Here is an 8,546-nt window from a genome sequence, read left to right as displayed (position 1 = left end):
CACATACATACATACATACATACATACATACATACATATACATATATATATATATATATATATATATATATATATATATATATATATATATATATATATATATATACACAGAGACAATATAAATAAAATATACGAAGGGGATAAATAGAATAAATAGGAATAAAAAATACAAGTGAATTGCACATTTCAAGTATTGAGGTCTATTGCACTGTTGACTATTTACAAAAGTATTGCACAGTGAGGTGAAGAGGCACTACGGCTTAGTTGTTCCCCCCTCCTTTGTCCTGCTGTCTCCCCTCCCTCTCCCCTCCAGAGAGGAGTTAAACATCCAGGTGTGAGTGGGCTCTGTGTAGGAGGTACAGGATGGCATCCTCCACTCCGACACCCGCCTTGTATGCAAATTGTAGTGGGTCCTGGGCATGTTGTACCTGTGGTCGGAGGAGGTTGAGGAAGAGCCGCTATAGAGTCTTCATAAGATGTGACGTCAGTGCCACCGGTCGGAAGTCATTCAGCTCATTGGGCCGGTTCTTTTTGGGGACCGGGACGATGCAGGATGTCTTCCATAGGGCGGGCACTCTCCCCAGTCGCAGACCTCCGTCATTGCCAACAAAGGGCATAAAATAAAGTACTGAGATGAATTTTTGTTATTGACCAAATACTTATTTTCCACCATAATTTGGAAATTATTTAAAAATAAGAGAATGTGATTTTCTGGATATTATTTATTTTTATTTTTTTTCCCCATTTTGTCTCGCATAGTTTAGTTTGTATCATAGTACCTATGATGAAAATTACAGGCCTCTCTCTCATTGTGGGAGAACTTGCACAATTGGTGGCTGACTAAATACTTTTTTGCCCTACTGTATGTTCAGAATTGTAAAATAGTATAAGAACAGCGTTGACTACTTATAAACGGAAAAGTATTTTTACTTTAAGTAATCATAAAGTCTTTCCGATTCCCTACCTTAAAGGAAGAAATTTACTTTTTACTCGACTGCTTCATTGGTTTAACTGCTGACTGATCTTCAACAAGTGATATTTTTGCTCATTTTAAGAAAGCAATTGCTTCAGTCTCTTTCCACATGCATAATACGCACATAAGGCAGTTATCTTTCACAATCTGCTTCTCTGTCCCTGATATGAAAAACAGACACACATATAGCTTTCAAGAGTGCTTCCAAAATTTAAGGTAGCATGAGAAAGAATGAAACTAACCTGTGTAAACAGGAAAGTTGTGAAAACTTTATAAAACAGAAACCTAATCATAGCGTAGTTGTGTAGTCGAACATGTACATATTTGGGTAAAAAATACTGGTGGCAGCCAGTGGTACCCCTCAGCTTCCCAGTAGTGACTTGTTTTCACGTCACCTGCCCCCTGAGAAGTGTAACGACAATACAGCCTTTTACAGGGAGGTGTAAAACTGATCTGTGATCTGTTTAGTACCACTTATGGTAACATTTCTATAAAATAATGAACAAAGAAACCCTTTGTATTCAAAATGTTTAGAAATGTTGCCTCTAATGGCCAAAAGCAACATTTAGAGCTATATGTTATTTTTCTACCCATCCATTCGCTTCTGCTTATCCTTTTCAGGGTCACGGGGGGCGCTGGAGCCTATTCCAGCTGTCATAGGGCGAGAGGCAGGGTACACCCTGGACAGGTCGCCAGTCTGTCGCAGGGCTAACGCAAAGAAACAGACAGCCAGTCACACTCACTTTCACCACCTTACTCAGCACCTTCTTGCTGTGTGGCAACAGTGCTAACTATGCCACCGTGCTGTCCTCATTTTTCTATTGTATGTTAAAAAAAAACAACTTAAAAATATCAATTAAATCTTACTAAGCTTAAAATGCCATCACATACCATATTATCACCAAAAATATAGTACCTGCATCAAGAATGTACACAGCTGTTGGTAAACCCCACTGCTGTCTGGCCACTGTAAACTAAGCGAACAATCTTAGCTTAATCCTAGTGTTGCATAATTGGGAACAAATCAGTGTGGAAGTGTTGCTTTGATAATCCTCTCATGTTTTAAAGCATATTTAGGGCTGAATGTTACAGCTGAAAGTATTTAAATCATCAGTTATCAAACCCAGAGTTTGATGGGCCTTTTAACTGGTGGAAAATCCTTGATGCATACTAGCCCACACAGGCCCCACAGGAGTTTTACCCCTTGAGGCCCCCATTATAGTTTTCTGTGAGCAACTCATGTGCTTATCCATAGAAAACCCAAATAGGGGCCTCAAAGAGCACAACTTCTGTGGGCCCTGTGGTGGGCCCTGTGGTTTGCCCTGTCCTGCCCACACAGCCCCACAGTTCATCCACATCTACCCACTGTGGGCCCGCATTATTATGGTTTACTACAGCTCCCTCCAGCTGGTGCTTGTGTGTGGGTCTTTGTGCGCTCAGTTTTGCCATAAGTGTTTGAAAAGAACTCTCTGTTGAGTTGAAGTCAGGTGACTGATTTGGCCCTGTGGGGCAAAACTTAACACATGAGTGTCATTGTCAAAACTCCCTTAAATATTTAACTGTATCATTAGCAGATGCAGATGCTTTTGTGTCTGGAGGGTTGAGAGTCTAACACAGTCCACTCACAGCTCTTCATTGCTCTCTGTGTGATTACCATGCAGGTCTATCAAGCCACACAAGTCTGCAATTGTCTCAGCAATTCATCAAAGTGGCAGTTGTGCTGGTAACAAGGCTTTATGATTAAAAATACCTGATTGTCTGAATGAATAATATTTAAAGGAATTCCCCAGTAAATTAAAGAAAAATCCAAAAATGCATGTTAAGTTGATCAGTCATGGATTTAAATGAAACAAGCCCACCTAAAAGTTGAGAACCACACAAAATTTACCAAATGTTATGTCCCTATTTATATGCAACAGAACAAATGTGGATGGGGGCAGAGACATTATGGCACTTAAACAGATAACAAAAAAATAAATCAAATTCAATATAAAGACCTGTCACCTTAAAAAAAAGCATCAATTCCATTGTTTAGCAGGTAGGTTGTTCCCACAGTTCTTTTTTTTTCTCTTAATTATGTTGAGATAGGGACCCTGTGGGGCCATAACATCTGTGCTGGCACTGGACTCATTATTCTGTTTATTTTGGAAGTAAAAATACTTCTTTGTCATTCTGGAAAATTTATTTAAGACCAGTCAGACTAAGACTTCTGGCTATTTTTGGCATCAGTTACTAAATATGTGTGTTGAGACCATAAAAGTATTTCAGCTTTACTGAAATTAATGGCAGATGAGCTACATTCTTTCACTTTTATGCTATGAAACACCATGGTGAAAACATAACATACTTCTCTTTTAGCTAGAAAAACTTATAACTACATAACATATGAATGGGGTATGTAAACCCCCCCCAACCCCACCTTTTCCGCGGAGACCCCAGAATGAGATCAGAGTTAGGCTGGGGTCTCAGACAGAGCACTGAACCCAGACAGGCTCAACAAATTCCACAGGAAGCACTGACACACTTGTTACCTCAATCTCAGCTTTGATGTCACGCTTCATTTGTTGTCTATAGGGATATCTGGCTGTCATCTGTCTGCCAAGCTGAATTCCTGCCTAATGTGATGGTTTAAATTGGTCCTGGTTGAGTCTGAGGGTTCAAAACCAGACCGCAGAGCGTTTGATTCCTAAAAATAGTGAATGCGTGTCAAAGTGTGAATAGGCAAAATGCCAAAATCTGTGCAATATCTGAAAGTTGTTTTGCGGGTGGTGGCTTGCATTGTTTCACGCTTGGATTGTGTTTTTCTTACTGAGCCGAGCATGTTGTTGCAAGTAATAAATTTAATAGCATGCCTTCAGCATATTTTTTAAGCTTTGTGTGTGTTTGTATTAGTGTCAGCAAACAAAAGAAAAACCTGGATCTTTGAGTGATGTGCATTCCTGCCTCCCCCAGTCGCCCATTCACTGCTGCATTCTTCACATGCCTTCATTCAGCAGAGGTCACAGAACACGAGAAGAGCGTGAACTAGAGTAAATGATATCCGGAGCGTGGGTGGTTGGGGAAATGATGAAACAAGTAGACCCGACTGTGCAAATCAGTATTGAGGATGAGACCACCTCATCCAATCCACATGCTCGCTTACTGAAACATGCAGTCTCTCCATTACCCCATACGGCTTTGATGATAAAAGAGAGAATTAGCGAGTCATCCTGCAACCTTTATGACGTGCTTTCTTCTGTTCTTGCACATCACTTTCTCTAGCACAAAGTTCATTAGTTCAGCATTTCATGAAAAACACTATCCAATTACTACAGTAATATGTATATTGGAAATGAGGGGGAAGGATATAGTTCTCATGCACATATATCAACTTTGTATCCTGGTGGGTGGAGTTTTTAACTATCAAACACATTTCATAAGAAGCAGGAAACTACTGGCTTCTTGGAAACTCTGTAACGTCACTCCTTAGACACGGTGCCCCCTGCCAAAGCAGCGGTGACACAAGCCAAACCACTGGTAATGGATAAAATAGGGTAAAACTGTTACTTAAAATGTATAGATTTTTGGCTAACACACCTCAGGTTCATAGTGACTCAACCTGAGTAAGCTGTGAGTTACTGAACGTAACATTCACCTTCCTCCCACCCTGCCATGCTTTGAAAATTCCACTTGTTACAAGTGTTACCTCAGTGCAAAGTCTTATGTCTCAATGTCTATGTAGGTTTCAAATCATTCAAGTCATAGTAATCTTGAGGGCTTGAAAAAGAAGACAAGGGCTGCATTAGGTTTGTGAAGACATGTCGCCTCTCTCATCCAAGAAGCTCCTTCAGTTCTAAAAGAGCTTGTGTAGAGTTCCAGGCAATAAAACCCTAGTGGGGTTGTCTCCTTTGGAGGTGGTCGTGAGGGTCGTTAACTCACCAAAGGCATGGGTTATTATCGTCACTGGGGTTAATGGGGGAAATCTCGCTGAGATATTGCCTTACCCCACCATCACTGAACCATCAAGATGTGATGCCTGATGGTTGGTGTCATAAGCCACCACCTCCATTCAGTGATTGTCATACAGTCTCTTGTGTGCAGAAAGGCCTTTCTGAAGTTTGTTCTCCTTCTGTCTGTGTGGGTTCCCTCTGAAAACCTGCTAGTTTAGTTAATTGGTGATACACCTAAGTGGCAGCAGGTGTGGATGTTAGTCAACATGCGTTAATCCTGTGATGGACTGGCGATCAAAGTACACCCTACATTTTATGGCAGCTGGGATAGGCAACCCTTTATTGGATAAATGGTTTAGAAAATGAATGGATGGATATTTAGTTAAAGCAACTGTAGTGACACTTGGCATAGTCAAGTGGGAAAAGGGCAAACATTGTTCTCCTCAATGCAAATTGCGTCAACAAAAACAGATAAGAAACAGCAGCAAGATCAGTTTACAGGTGAGTTACTAGATACAACAGTTAACAGGCAACTTGAGATAGGATCAGTGAGCATGGGCACAGAGGGACACCATTCATAAGTTCAAAACTTTCTGTTACACAGACTGACGTCATGCTCTACCCACAATGCCAAATTATCCACCATTGTGTGTGGAGGGTGTCAGGCCTGAGATTGAGACTGAAAGATCAATTCTGTTTCACTGTGTAACACTCTTGGGCCAAAAAAAAATCGTCATCCGATGAAAATGTAAATTCCCAAGCCACGATAAAGAGCCTGAGAAGAGAACACTTGGAGCTTTTTGTAGAAGAGAGTCACGCCCTCTACTTCACTTTACCACAGTTATGCACTGGCACTGAAATGGCAATATTTCACAGTGCAGTTCTGTTGATCTTATGTGCTGCACAATAATGTTTAACATTTAGTATTTACTGTCATATTCCCATATATCATTGTGATGTTGTTTATTCTATTACTCTTGTTCTCTTCTGCTTGCTTTCTTTTTTCTTTCTCAGCAGGTGATCCAGGTGATTGATATATGCATTTTTTTTCTCTGCCCGTTCTGTTGGTTTTTGTCTTTTGCCCTTCTCCCCCGTCCCTCTTCTCAGCTGTTTCTCTTTCCCTCTTTCTTTCTCCCCTTCTTTCCTCCAGTCAAGTCTGTCCCGTATTCAGTAAGTGAAAATAAAATAAACAATAAAAGGTGAATCAAATGGACCATTACGGCAAGGCTGGGATGGTCAGTTTGGTAAAGTAAATCCGTTGGGCATCTTTCTTTGCCTTTAGACAACAATTCTGATGGCAAAAGAGCCAAACGGGACAGGCCCAAAAAAAAAAAATATATATATATATATATATATATATATATTTCACAGTGCAACACAATTGATCTTGCAATCTCAGTATATTTTGCTTGCACCTCCAAAAGCAAATAACTCCCTCCAACCACAGCCCATCTCAAATGCCAGAATATGTGTCTGAGAAAGAATAGGACAGCCGAGATTAAATTTGCCAATGATCATCAACACAAATACTACAGATTTTGGAGACTAACTACTGCAGTAAGGCAGAAAGGTGTGAATAAGTTTACCTGACACTGTCCAGTCCAGTTAGTTTTGCAACTCTAGGAAATGGATCAGAAAAATTTTGAAGCATGACTTGTCTGTTTGTGGAAGAAGTAGTATAGAGATCTATAAAGACTAGGTAGGGCTGAGGTCCTGGTAAGTGAAAACACTCAGGCTGTGAGGAAAAACTGTACGCTTCAAATGAAGAGGAATGTGCACACATCATCAATTTGTAAGAAAAGAATTTATCTTTTACATAGACATCTTATCAGATGCACACATGTCCTAATATAAAAACCGATATTGCCCCATTACTGCTGAATATGTCAATAAGCAAATGTTAATATCAATATTTATGACTAAAAAGGCACCCAGAGTCTTCTGCCAAGACAATGTGAAAAAAAATACTACTGATGGTCAAACAACAAACCAATGCACAGCCATATGGTCCATTTCATCTGTTTCAGGGGAGCTAACATTTGAAGAAAAACATTTTTATAGTATAAACTTTATATAACAACCAATGTAGCCACTGTGATGTGCTCCTCTGGTTAAGTAAATCAGGTTTTGAACTTTTGAGCTGAATATTTGATGGTTCTTTATAATAGCCTAAAAGCAATGTGAACAATATTGAAGGAAATTACAGAAAATAGAGAAAAAAATCAATTGTCTGCAAATATTTTGACACCGGTCAAGTCTTGGATAAAAAATAGTTCTAAAATTGAAATTGTGCAGATGTTGAACACCTCAAGTCACCTTCTGCTCAGCACTCTTTTAAGGACCTCATTATAAAACTGGTGAATGAACAGGGCTGACATCAAGTTGACGTCACAGCCGTTGTTACATACTTTCATTTTTGTTTGCGAAACTTTGAAAAGGTTACACTTGAATACAATGTGTGATGTCACCAGTGGCAATGGAAGTGACCAATGTGCCAGGTATGCAGGAGTACTTGAGGATTGCTGAGATATTGTTTTTAGACTTTGTAGAACAATATTTCTACTGTTGTAGAATATGAAATATTAGAGTAACTGAGAGAATCTGCTACTAAACACTGGTTTAGGATTATTAGTTATTTGTATGTTTTTAATGGGTTATATGTATACCACACTTATGTGGGGATAGAGATCCCACCTCTAGTTCAGCTGACAGCTATTTGAACACTAGAAGTAGTTGACTGGTGTGAGTTTGAGACCCGTCTCTATAAAGAGGCAAGACAGGAGGAAAGGAGGGTGGGGATACCAGAAGCCAGGTAGAACACAGGAGCAGCTGGTTGTAATTGGATCTTAGTTGGAGAACGGCACATCTTTAAAGGTGGGTGTAGGGTCTTGACCTTATTGCATCTTGAGGCAGTTGTGAGTTGGAGCTATACAAATGAAATTTAATTGATTTTAATTGAATTAAAGGCAAATAGTTTTATTGGAAGGAGGATCCGTTTTTAATCAGGGCATATGTGGAATTTTTAACATAAGACTGGACCAGAAACTGTCGAAGGATTAAAACCTTATTGTGCAATTAGAGGGTTGCCACCTTATGAAAGCACCTAAGACCTGAAGAAGATGACACTGAAGGCTGCATTTCCAATCTGGTGAGAAAACTCACTGCCTACTAAAACAAAGCCTATTAAGTTTGATGAAAACTCAGGAAAAGTTAAGAAGATGCAAGATGTGATTGATTGCTAGTTCGTCAGAATGAACACCATTTCCTGTTTGTAACCAGGATGATAACTGTGAGTGTGGTGTCCTTGTGCCCTGGACTCAATGCCAGAATTACACTCCCAACTCACTACTTCTATTGTGAGTGTGGTGGTTTCCTGCTGGTCACAACTAGAACGTACTTCCTTATTGTCCTGAGGCTTTTTTTTTGCCCACGCCCTAACACTTCCTTAATCAGGGATCACCTGACTGGTCCAAATAGAGATAAAGTCCACATTGGTCTCTGTCCCGTTTTTCTCACCCATCTGCCGCAAGTTCTGACCAAGGAGAGCCCCTTCCTGTTTCAACCATGGGTTATAACTGTTCATTGGAAGACAATCCTGCAGAAATGCTTTAGATTAAAGATATCTTCAATATAGTAGTGAATCT

Source organism: Aulonocara sp. 'chitande type north' Nkhata Bay, linkage group LG22, assembly GCF_057382095.1.
Source record: "Aulonocara sp. 'chitande type north' Nkhata Bay isolate Kocher_YH1m ecotype deep benthic linkage group LG22, A_spYH_male_GT1.1, whole genome shotgun sequence".
Taxonomy (NCBI): domain Eukaryota; kingdom Metazoa; phylum Chordata; class Actinopteri; order Cichliformes; family Cichlidae; genus Aulonocara; species Aulonocara sp. 'chitande type north' Nkhata Bay.
Note: the sequence above shows the minus strand (reverse complement) of the source record.